At 43.4% G+C, this 12,760-nt stretch overlaps 1 long non-coding RNA gene across 1 annotated transcript in view; it reads left to right on the top strand.

Annotated features, from left to right (window-relative positions):
* Positions 1 to 12,760, top strand: part of LOC113876656 — a 133,629-nt gene that overhangs the window by 92,820 nt on the left and 28,049 nt on the right. The window contains exon 2 of the long non-coding RNA XR_003506554.1: positions 3,823 to 3,902. This is a non-coding gene — a long non-coding RNA (uncharacterized LOC113876656). The remainder of the gene's footprint in view (positions 1 to 3,822; positions 3,903 to 12,760) is intronic.

Here is a 12,760-nt window from a genome sequence, read left to right as displayed (position 1 = left end):
TACATCTGGAGAAGGAAATGGCCACCCACTCCAGTATTCTTGCCTGGAAAATCCCAAGGACAGAGGAGCCTGGCAGGCTACAGTCCATAAGGTCACAAAGAGTTGGACACGACTGAGTGACTTCACTTTTATATTACATCATTTAATCCTGACAACAAATTGTGAGGCCAATATCCTCATTTTTAAAATGAGAAAGTAGAGGTTCAGAGAAGTTAACTGACTTGCCCAACATCACATGGTTAGTTAATTTTTTTTACTATGCCATTCTCTAATCTCTCAGGAGATCACTGAGTTTCCAGGAACTTCCAAAAGATTCCAGGGACTTTTACAGTCTGTAGTCTTCAAAGTGGTTCATGGAACCATGAAAGTTGCTTCAGAAGTTCCACCAACAGTATTGTGTTTGTTAAATAGGTTTGAGTTTAACTCCCTGAAGAAGTATTTGCTGCTTGAACCTGCTTTGCATGTTGGATTTCCACATGGCATTTTGTTTTCAAACAAAAGAGAGAAAGAGTGTTCCTTCATCACAGGTTTGGGGCTGGTCAATATTTTCTGTAACAGGTCAAATGGCAAATAATTTAGGCTTTGCACACCACACCATCTCTATTACAACAACTCAGTTCTACTACTATGCAGAAACAGCCATGGACAATATGTAAATGAATGAGCATGGTCGTGTTCCAATAAAGCTTTATTTATAAAAGTAGGGAGTGGGCCATAGTTTGCTAACTTCTGGTCTAGGTCATCCTCCTGTGGTCAAGTGGACCTAAACTTTCCAAATACTGGTTGTCTTGCTTACTCACAAAGAGAAGGTATGTAGTTCTAGACCCCCATATTTATTAATGCCTGTTATCAGAAAGTCCAGGCCACAGTTTAAGGGAAAGGAATCTAACATGTACTGAATGCAAACTTTGTGTCATGTACCCTGCTAATGGTTCAACAGCTGAATTAATCCTCCTCATATCTGTGGAGGGTAAAGAGTAGGATTCCCCTCAACAAAAAAAGAAAACTGAGACGTTCAGAGGTGAAAATAGTAATGATAGTCAAGCCAGAGCCTCACTGTGTGTGATTAACCATGCTGACCTGGCTGAAAGCCACATGGCTTGTTCTGTCACGTAACAGCCTGGGAGGTTATCGATAAGTCACCCTCAGTTGATTCTTTTCTAGGAAAAACCCTTCAAGTTCACTTTATAAGCTTACTTTTCTCCCCACAAAATATGTCACCATCTCTATTAAATGAGAGATTTAAAGACAAGTGCTACCATATCTGTATGAGTTTCTTCAAGGCATCACACAAGAAGTTATGTTACCATTCAGTTGTGAAGGTGGGCTGCGGTGGCTCGGGGACGTTGCAACTTCAATAAGCTGTTCTCCTATTTATGCTTTCTAGTTTTTATTGTCTATCTTAGCAGGCTGCAATGAGGGTTGTACTACCTGGTAATCCTCCATGATCCATATGTAGTTTATAAAAATCATTTTTTATCTCTAAACTTTGTTCTCTGCCTCCTGTACTTGTCTCTCAAGAATTCATACTATTCTGGAAAACTTTGGAACTCTAAGTCTCAGTAACTCCCTTTCATCAAATACTTAATGGCACTACTAATTTGGTTATATGGCACTACTAGATAAATCTAACGTCTTCCTCCTGCATAGATAGGATAGGCTGAAAATTTGAGGCTGAAATGTTGATGCTTGCAACACTAAATCTCTTTAGAACATGCATTTGTTGTCTTCTTTCACATTCACCAAAATGCCTTGGAAGAGAAGGACCTCCTACATCTATTGTCAATTCATTATGCATTGGTTTCCTCTCAAGAACCAGTCAGCCCCATTCAACCAGCAGTAGGTGGTTGGTGCTTTCCCAGAAGTCAGTGACAGCATCACTTTCATGGCTCTTGATTCTGAAAAATCCCATGTCCCCAAGCCACCGCAGCCCACCTTCACAACTGAATGGTAACATAACTTCTTGTGAAACAGAAGAGAACTCCATCACATGTAGAAAACTCAGCCATCAATAAGCAGCTCTGTAAGCCTTTCAGTTGGGGACCAACCACAGAACAGGCTGTCCTTCAACAATCAAACAGTCTTTAGCTGTGATCAGCTGCTTCCATCACCTCTGAGACTGGCAGATTTCCAATAAAGCCAATAGCACCCCCTCCCCCAGGGTAAGGTCATCAGCAGGAGGCAGGCATTGTCGTTCAGCGCAGCAATTTGACAACAGTGTTAGCTTACACTCTATTAGCCAGCAGCTACACCCTGACCCCTGACCCTGACATTGGCCTCAGATGGCCCTCTCCTGAGGTAGACTCTGATCATTTGAGGTGGCCCGCCTTGCTGCTTAGTATGAGAGGAGGCCCATCAGGACCAAGCAGGGCTCCTTGCTCAGCCCTGCTCCCCACAGGAGGCTGAAGGCTTGCAGTACAGAAACAAGCCAGAGTTGAACCCAGGATGGCAAAGGTGAAAGTTCAGAAACATATCCATCAGCAGCCTGTCACCAAAGGATGCTGTGAGAACTACGGGAGCTTTCAGCGTAGGGCTAGCCGTTGTCTCCAGACAGTCCCGCTCCTTAATGGAAAAGACATATCAAAATATGGCTTACAAAATACAAAATAATGGACTGAGATGTACATTATATGAGGGTGTTAGATTGCAATGTACTTTACAGTGGGGGAATTAGATTGAAGTGTTATGCCGGAGTAGTTAGGTTGAAATATGGATTATCCTAGGAATGTTAGCCTGAGATGTGCTTTATAACACAGTTGTTAAATGAAGACATGCTCTTCAACGCAGGCATTAGTCTGAGATGTGCATTATAGCAGAATTGTTAGGGGGAGATGTGGATTCCACTTGGGGAGGGGGATAAGAGCAAGAAAAAAAAATACCTTGTACTGAATAGTACTCAAGGTTACAGAGAGTCTTACGCATTACATGGATTTCAGAGGTTTGAAAGCCGGGAGAATGAGAGCGTGGCAAATACGTATGTCATGTATATATAAACTATGCATATAGAATGTTCTTCCCTTCTCCTTTCTGCCCAGTCAAACAATCTGCCACTTTTCCCCAGTTCTCCTGTTAGGGACTTAAAGGCCTCCCCACCCCCCCCATCAATAAAAACATTAGCTCACTAAACAGCCTGATGGCTTTTCCTTCCCAGGCTTAACCCTTCGGGAGCTGGGGTTTCCTTTGGATTTGTAAAGATATTGATCCCAGATAATGTTTGCCTTTCTAACTCTCTCTTCCCTCGACTTGATGGATAGGTTCAGGGCGGCATCTCGGCAGCCAGCTCACCGCAGCTACCCAGGGAAAGGGGAGTGGAAAGCGAGGCGAGCGTCCTGTAGTTTAACACCCTTGGAAGGCCTTCCCGGGATAGGCAGGCAGTTACGCGGTGGCTGGGGAGAGATGCAGGCGCCGCAGTCGCTTTCAATCAGCGCGGGATTTCACTTTCGATTTTCCTCATTCTTGTCCTGACCCTTCTACCAAAATTTCTTTGGTTCAACTTTTAGACTGTTGTATAATTTCTGATTAATATCAGATGCTCTATTGAGGCTAGCAGCCCTGAGTCGCCTTTGTAAAGTCTCCTTTTCCAGTGAAAGAAGGTGATTTTCTCCAGCTTGGTCAGCGTGGAATGAACACAGGTAGCTGGGTCGTTTGCTGGTGGCCCAGGTGGAAACGACGTTGATAAATCCTTCCCTTAAATGCAAATTGTACCCAAGAAAAATAAGTGGGAAAGGATGGGCTCATCCTCTCTCTCGTTTCCCACTTGGCCTATGAAGGTCCACCGAGTGTCTCCCCAACCGTGTTTTTGTTCTTTCTTCTCTCTCTCAGCTCCGAAGATATAATTTACAGCCTCCAGAAGTCTAGCCGAGCGTGATTGGATGGTGTCCAGCCTTGCCAGAATCAGAGAGGTGAGTTCCAGCCTTCTTGTTTCTCAATGAAAGAAAATGTTATACCAGGTGAGTTAACGCAATCAAAAGGCTAACCCGCCAGACAAGGACACCAAACAAAACCAAACAGTTCAAAGGAAATAAAAGTGTTACTAGACACCTCTGCATTGTGCCCTGAGGTTCCGGGAAAGAGGCAAGTGGGCAATTCTGCGTGTGTTTTGTCAGGCCCTGTTTGTCTAGATAGAAAAATGAGCTTACTATGGGCGGGACACAGGAATGTGACAGAAATATGCTGCCCAGGTAGGAAGGCAGTTCCATCTCCCCAGTATGTCTTTGCCAATTTTTCTCTCTTTGTCAGCCTTCCTCCTCCTGGTCTCTCTGAGCATTTCCTGGCTAAGCACTCCTTGACTCCATTCTGGTGTGTTCTTTTTTGTGATGTCCATCGCTGCCTCATTTTCTGACATCACATTTCCCTTAAAAATAGGCTTTGAGAGCTATTTCTAGCCCCTGTCAAGGGATCTGTCCAGCCAGACTCCCACGGGAGGTAGCAATGAGTTTAAAACCAATCCTGGGGAAGAAAGAAAAAGAGAAAGAGAGAGAGTCTTGGCTTAGTCTCAGACTCCGTTTTAAAACAAATCTTCTGTTGGGTCAAGTGAGATATTTGGGGCCCCTCCCTAATTGCATTATGGTTCTCTGGAACACCACCTAAAATCCCACCCTGAAGAAGAGACCACGGAGTATCACAGCAGGATCGTGGTGGCCTGGTGGTTGGAAGCAGCTTTGGAATCTGCACTCCTCTATCACTGAATTGCTTTGTGAATTCGGGCAAAGCACTGGGCTTTTCTAAGCCTCAGTTTCTCCATTCGTAAAATGGGCTTAATGGTAGCATTGACCTCCAGGTTATTATGCGGCCCAAATGGCCTAATGCACATGATGCTTAGTCTGATGCCTGCCACAGGGTAATCACTCAACAGATGGAGGTTGTCAATTTTACGATTTTAGCACCATGCCAAAAACTCGCCCGTTTACCATCGGGCTCCCATGGTATTGACTTATCACATAACCACGCCCACCCTCATGCTCATTAACACATCTGGTTTTAGACACATGCTGCATCTCTTAGCCTCGGTCCTTTTCAACCAACACTGCTGTTTATGAGGACTTTTTCTGTACAGGAAGAGGGACATCCCAGCCAATGAGGGCAGAGACAGATTAGAAGGGCTTTCCTTAACCAGCCCTGATTGTATGTCAAAGGTAACAGTTCATCTCCACCATGGGGATTGGCATTCGGTTCCCAAATAGGGCCTAATGTGATCCGACAGGCCTGATTTCTCTAGATATATATTAAAACAACATGCCCAGTGCTGATGGCTCCAAGGTCCTGACCCTTAACAAGGGCTTATGACGTAAGGCAACCTGCCCAGGAGAACCAGCGGGGCAGGAGGCCAGAGGGACAAGGTCGTCGGCTAATGAAGTGGTCAGCATTGAGTTTCTGTCACTCAGCTGGTTAACAGGAAACTGAGAGGGAAGTAGAAGAAAATGGGAACATTTAAGAAACAAAGGAAAAGACCACATTTCAGCTAAGGCTCCAAAGGTGAACTGTTGCTGTCAGAAGGCAGAAGGGATAAAACCCAGCCCGTCGGAGCCTTCCTTGTGGACTTGTTTAGTTTAACCTGACAAACACAGACTGGTTGAAAGAGGATTTGGAAGAGGCTGACTCTATAGATCTTCCCTTGTAGTTCAGTCAATAAAGAATCTGCCTGCAACGCAGGAGACCCAAGTTCAGTTCCTGGTTGCGGAAGATCCCCTGGAGAAGGAAATGGCAACCCACTCCAGTATTCTTGCCTGGAGAATCCTGTGGACAGAGCACCCTGGCAGGTTCTAGTCCATGGGGTCGCAAGAGTTGGACATGACTTAGTGACTAAACCACCACCAACAACTCTATAGAAATCCCAAGTCAGAATGAAAATGCTGCTGCTGCTGCTGGTAAGTCGCTTCAGTCGTGTCCGACTCTGTGTGACCCCATAGACGGCAGCCCACCAGGCTCCCCTGTCCCTGGGATTCTCCAGGCAAGAACACTGGAGTGGGTTGCCATTTCCTTCTCCAATGCATGAAAGTGAGGAGGTACTAAATCAGACTGTTCTTTGGCTCAAGTTGGTTTCAGGCATGGCAAGGAAAAGTGGTCAAGAGCACTGGCTTGAGAATGGATTCCAGACTGGTTGTCTCTGGACTCCAAGTAGACTGCTCTCTGAGGTTCAGCTTCAGTATCTGGTACCCACCTCAAAGGGAGGTTGGTGGAATTAGATGAGAAAGTTCATGTAGTAGGCTTCATGTGCAAATCATCCCTATTCATTCATTCAGTTGGGCACAAATTGTCACGCAGATGTCAGCAGTTGTTACTCTTATTCCACATGCTCTTATAGCCTTAGACAGAAAGTGTGGCGTTTTTAAAAAATGAATAGTAAGCCGTCTGTTGTACAGAAAGAGGACAGTTCCGTCAGTTTCACAGTGACAACTCCTGATGCGTCCAACTGGGGGAGCACTTTCAAGCCACTCATCTGGTCAACAAGCTTTAATTGAAAATACTGCCTGCTGTGTGTTGTGCTAGGTCTTGGGATGGAGTTGTACTGAATCAGAATCATTCTTTTTAAAATATTTATCTATTCATTCATTCATTTGCTTGGCCGCACTGGGTCTTAGCTGCACACTCGAAATCTTTGACCTTCATTGTGGCATGCAGGATCTTTACTTGTGTGGCATGTGGAATCTAGTTCCCTGACCAGGGATTGAACCTGAGCCTTCTGTATTGTGAGTGTGGAGTCTTAACTACTGGACCACCAGGGAAGTCCCCAGAATTCTTCTTTTTTTTTTAAGTTAATTATTTAATTAAGGTATTTCTTTATTTTTGGCGGTGCTGGGTTTTTGCTGCTTTTGTGTGAGCTTTCTCTAGTTGTAACGAGTGAGGGCTACGCTTCACTGTGGTGCACAGGCTTCTCCTCGTGGTGGCTTCTCTTGTCGCGGAGCCCAGGGTCTAGGCACACAGGCTTTGGTAGTTACAGCATGTGGGCTTGGTAGTTGCAGCTCTTGGGCTCTGCGGCTCGGGCTCGGTAGTGGTGGTGCACAGGCTTAGTTGCTCTGCAGCATGTGGGATCTTCTCAGACCAGGGAACGAACCCTTGTCCCCTGCATTGGCAAGTTCTTACTTCCCGCACCACCACCAAAGAAGTCCTTCCAGAATCATTCTTGACTTTGTTCTTCAGAGTCTTGCTGGGCAGGCAGAAATATCGAGTCCTATAACATAAGTGGTAGTCTATTATAAGAATATGGCAAGGAGTGGGGACAGCCAGCTCTTCTAGAGAAGGTCAGAGAGAAGTCAAGAGTTGAGGACGTTCATATCTGTTATATCACTTGATCTTCCAAAGGATGACTTGAGACAGGTAAGACTGGTGTAGCTCCCCACTTCATTGTATGTATAAAAGGTTGAGACCCAGAGAAGTTAACCCTTGCCTCCTTTGTAACAGCTCGTGGTAGGACAAGACTGTTGTCCCAGTCTCCAGACTTTCAGAAGGAAGCCTTCTCGGCAGCATCAGAAGGAATTGGGATCACTGATAGCCATACAAGGTCCAAAAACATTTCTCCTAACTGGCACTCTCATCAGAGATAATCCAGTTCTTGGGCATTTCAATGCACAGAAAGGGCAGAAGTTTTCCATTCCATTTCCTGAGTTATTAAAAAGATTCTTTCAAAGCTTTTCCCTGTCATTTCCGAAAGTGAAGGTCTGTGGGTTAGGCAAAGAAGCACTGAATGGAGAGATGGAGAAGGAGGATGCTGGTCCCAGCAGTGCTGTGGTTTCCCTCCAGTCCCAGAGCCACAGGTTCATCAGGTCCCCAGATTAAGAGTTCATATTCCCTGCCCTCTGCTGCCTTGCAAAGGTCATCTGAGGATAAACTGAAAGCATTGATCTGAGGAAACACCTTGAATGTTTAGTAAGGAGCATAAAGTTCCAATGAAAATGATCAGATTAGACGGTAGTAGCCTGGGAATACGGAATTGGAGCATCACTGGGGCAATCAGCTCCCTGTTCCCATCATGACCCAGCAAAGCCCCTTTATCCAGATTCAGTTCCTTAGGACTTTTTTGGGTTTGACAACACAAGCAGAGCAGCACAGACACTCATATGCCATTAACCAAGGCTGATCTCTCAAATATACACCTAACATTAAGCTTTTTTCTTATTACAAAGAAAATATATAATCTCTTTTCAAAGTGATTGGTCAAAGCAGACAGAAAAGTAGCATTACCCCAAATTCTACCACCCAGAATAAACACTGTTAACCTGAATGGCATCTTATCAAATGCTTAGTCTGTAGACATATACTTGTATGTGTCTTTTATTTTAAATCAGCGGTATCATAGTTACCTGTTGTCCAAAGCCGTGTACCACATGGGTGAATTACAGATTTGTGTGTTTCTTTTCAGTGACTGTGTTGCATCCCAGTGTTGGATGTACTGCCAGTTACTTACCAAATCTCCTATGCATGGGTAGTTACGGTATTTTCAGCAATGCTCTAAAGGAACATCCTTGTGCTTGGTCAATCTTCCCAGTTAACTGTTTGGCATAAATTCCCACAAAGGTAGAGTTTCTGGGAAAGCTGTCAACCCAATGTTAAGAAAGAATTCACGTGGAGCATTGGGGTAATAAAAGGGCAATGGCCAGCCAAGCTGAAGAGTCCTGTCAATCCTAGTGGCCTGTGACGCTTGCAGGAGCCCTTCTCCATTCATCTCTGGGGACATGGGTGTGAGGGAAGGTGAATTCTCACATCCCTGAGGTTGAGCATCTTGCCAGGAGGGTCTAGAGCTAGATGTTTGTTTTCCGTTACTTCACACTTCCCATGCCTGTCACCCTGGCCTTTGGATCCTCTCTGCCGCATTTTCCTGCCCTGACGCTCTGTTAGCCGGTGGGTCCCATTTTCCCTTGACTGGATTTTCTTCCTGCTTTTCCCCATACGGGGCCCTGACGAACTCCTTTGAGTAAGAGTAGGCACGGAGACCAGCCAAGCAGTGAGTTGAATTGAGTGATTACATTGCAACGTTTTAATTTGCCTTTGGACAAATTCTCATAAGCTTTTCTGAGAAAATCTCCCATTAGACATAGTCATTTAATTTAAGAACAGTTGGGAGAAGAAGATGAGCTAAGATGACAGATGGAGGAATGCAGATGTGTGTGTCTTAGAAGGACTCAGAAGCACTCTGAGGATTTGGCATTCAGTGCAGCACAGTGTCAGCCTCTACTGCTTGTGTTCACGGACTTGAGAAATTTTCAAGAAATCATTAAACTACAGTGATTTTTCTCAGATGACAAGTAGATTTTTTTTCTTGTCTACAAAATCATAGCAAGGTCAGTTAAAGAACTGGATAGCCCCTGCACACACCCAAAGTCCACCAAATGCAAAAAATAAAAATTTGAGTAGCCTTGGAGGAAAGCAAGAAAAGGCTGCTGTTAGGGAGAAATTTCTTTTGGTCACATTGCCACAAAGATCATTTTTTTTTTTTTTTAATTCCATGCTTACCCTGGTTTCCTTCGAACAGATTTTCTGAACATCCTAATTTGGTGTTCACATAATTCAATGTCTATTATTGTTTTAGGTCCACAGTTATTATTTTAATTATAATTTAAAGCTGCCTAATATACCCTGAGGTTACCGGGCACCTAAAAGAAATAAATAAAAACAACGTGCCATTTTTAAAGTCAGCGTGTTTATTTGGAAGTCCCAGAGCCGCTCAACTAAGATATCATAAAACCTTCAAATAAACTAAATCAGAAACAAAATAAAATATCCAGTCTTAATCTCCTTAGAAGGCATGCCAGAGAAGGTTGCAGCTAGCTGAGTGCTGGCGTGAGAACTCTCAGAATGACTTTATTACTGAGTTTGGGAACCCTCGTGTATGTCTTTTTTAAAGTTATATAAGTGCTTTTTCAAATTTTTATTATTTGCATATTTGGCTGCACTGGGTCTTGGTTGCAGTACATGGGATCTTCCATTTTCGTTGCGGCAGGCTGTATCTTTAGTCGCAGCATGCGGGATCTAGTTCCCTGGCCAGGGATTAAACTTGGGCCCCCTTCATTGGGAGTGTGGAGTCTTAGCCACTGGATCACCAGGGAAGTTCCCTCAGCGTATGTCTTGATGCCCTCAGTCCGTATTGCAGTCTGCACAGCCCTAGTCCTTGGTGTGTAGTCCTTAGGCAATGAGGAGTTAGTTGGTCCAGCAATGAATCTGGTGAGGGAAAGAAAAGGGCATGCCAGAGGGGTAGAAACACCCATCCACCAAGCGGAGGACTACTTCATCCACATGGTGTCGGATGGCTTCCTCTGGTGGGGGTGTCAATAAAGCAGATGCAGGTCTCATTAACTCTGATATTTTAAATGTGGAATTGCTGAAATATCTGAGTCTAGTGATTTTACATTTGGAAGGCTAAAGACATTTCAAAACAGTTCCATAATGTTCCTACATGTGAGTTTCCATAACAGAAAACAGTAAAATCATTTTCAAACCATTTACTGCTCGTATTCTGCATGTAATCAGAGCTGTTATGGTTTGTTAAGCAACAGAATTATCTAGTGGGCAGGAGGTTTATGCTGTTCTAAGACCTTCGAGCTACACAAGTATGCAAATCAGTAAATATTATAGAATCCATTGAATAAGCATAGTCAGGATTTCCAGAGGCAAGCATCCATTCCCCCCATCCCCAGAATGGTCTTAGATAGTATTAGGTGACTCTCTCTGGGACCCAAAGAGCTGGACTGTCAAAGCTGGGTCACTTCAGTTTCTAAGAAGAAGGCAAAGAGTAAATGCCCTCAAGGTGGCAAAGAGACATCTCCTTCCTTTCTATGGACAAAGTATGAGAAAAAAAGAAAGAAAAGGAAATGAAGATAAGGCCAGAAGAGAATTTTAAAAAGAAGGAACTTGATCCGCAGATTGGCAAACTCCAATGACTGCATGGATTAAGCAAAGAATACAAGTAAATGAAGTGGGAATAGAATGAGGCAGTAGGGAGAGGTGGGGACTATGGAGAACATGCTCGGCCTTAGGGGGCAGCAGCTGCTCCATTCTAATCAACAGTTTCTAGGCCCAGTGAAACCACAATTTTTTATTTTTTCAAAAGAAGCTAGAAATATACTTGTTTTTTTACTTGAAATATCTCAAATTTTGAATGTTGGCAATCAATTTGATGTAAACACCAACATGACATATGAACCAAATCAAAGATTCAACATGCCACATTCAGCTCATGGGGCTGTAACTTTGTAAACTATATAGAGACAGAAGCAAGTAGTTGGGAATTAAAAGGAGCAACAGATTCTGAAGCATGGAACAGAGAATTTGTATTAAGGATTCTTTCTTTCTCTGTCTCAGATAAGAGAGAGGCTTATCAAGACTTGCTGCTAATTCCCATCTATAAAGAAAAATAATATACTTTTTCTCTCCCATGCTATCCAATGCCCTTGAACCTAAAATAACTTTTAATTTACTTCATCCTTTGTTTCTGATTCTGTTTGTAAATATTAGACTGGTGAATGAATTCTGGATGTACTGAGCCAGGCAAATGCTTCCCATCTCTTAATGTTCTGAGCTAGGGATGGGTTGATGCATAAGAAGTATCTGTAGAAGGTGGAAAGCTGTTTTGAACCTCTTTGCAAAATTTCTTTTACAGATTATAATGTATTTAATTGGTTATTTAAGAGTATTATCCTTAGAGCATTTCTATCATTTGAGCTTAAAATTTTTTATATTTAGCACCAGTATCCATCAGTTTTTAACCAAATAATGCTGCATTTGCAAACAACCCCAGGTCTTAGTGACTTAAAGATATATATATTTTTCATGTACAAAATTGCACCAAAGTAATCCTTCCATTTCATCTTTCTCCATTCCATTCGAATTAGATGGTTGTATCTTTGCTCCATTTCATCTTTATTCTGAGTCCTATGCTGAATGAAGGAGCAGCTCCTCCCTGGCTTCAAAACCATATCCTGCTAGAAGGGAGAAAAGGAACAACCAGATGACTTTTAAGGCTTCTGCTCAGAAGTAGCCTATGTCACTTCCTCTCACATCTTTCTGGTGACCAAGTCGCATAGCCAAGCCTGATGTTGATGAAGCAAGAGAAGTCTTACCCTCTGGCAGGGAAGGGCAACATTTAGGAACAATGAAACTATCTCCCATTGAGGGTGCTGCCTCAGGGACTTTGAGAGGGAAAAATAAGAGCCAGTTCCCCAACATCTCCTTTTGGAGAAACAAAACCAGCCCTCAGGCTCCATTCTGCCTTTGGTAGGGACCATCGAGGCCATTTGATCAGTGATGGTTAAAAGATGGTACCTGGAGTCAGACTTCCTGAGTTCAGACCTTGGCTCTACCATTTCTTGGCCCTAAGACCTTAGACACATTATTCAACCCTCTTGTGTCTCGTTTTTCCAGTGTAAGCATACCTGACTATAAGGCTGTTTGGAGGATTCAATGAGTAAAGATATGTATTTATATGTGGAATACTTAGAACAGTGTTTTGCTCATAATAAGTACTGACTATTATTACAGTGATGATGACTAGAAAGCTATTGGCTCAAATGCATCTCAGCCACTTTGTCACCCCTCTCTTATAGCTAGATTACTTCGGGCCATTTTGACTTTAAGAATCCCATGTGAAAATGCATGCACTTCTAGAAGATCTAAATCCTTAAGTTTTTATCAACTTGTTCCCTGTTGGGGAACACTTTGAAAGCAGGTTTGAGCAGAATGAGATATAGAAGAGGATCCTGGAGACAGTGAGAGAGAGAAAGCAGAGATTGGGAAACAAGGAGCCCCCATAATAAATTTGCCATACTGG

Source organism: Bos indicus x Bos taurus, chromosome 18, assembly GCF_003369695.1.
Source record: "Bos indicus x Bos taurus breed Angus x Brahman F1 hybrid chromosome 18, Bos_hybrid_MaternalHap_v2.0, whole genome shotgun sequence".
Lineage (NCBI taxonomy): Eukaryota > Metazoa > Chordata > Mammalia > Artiodactyla > Bovidae > Bos > Bos indicus x Bos taurus.
The sequence above is the reverse complement of the archived record's forward strand: the minus strand, read 5'-3'. Positions and strand labels throughout refer to the sequence as shown.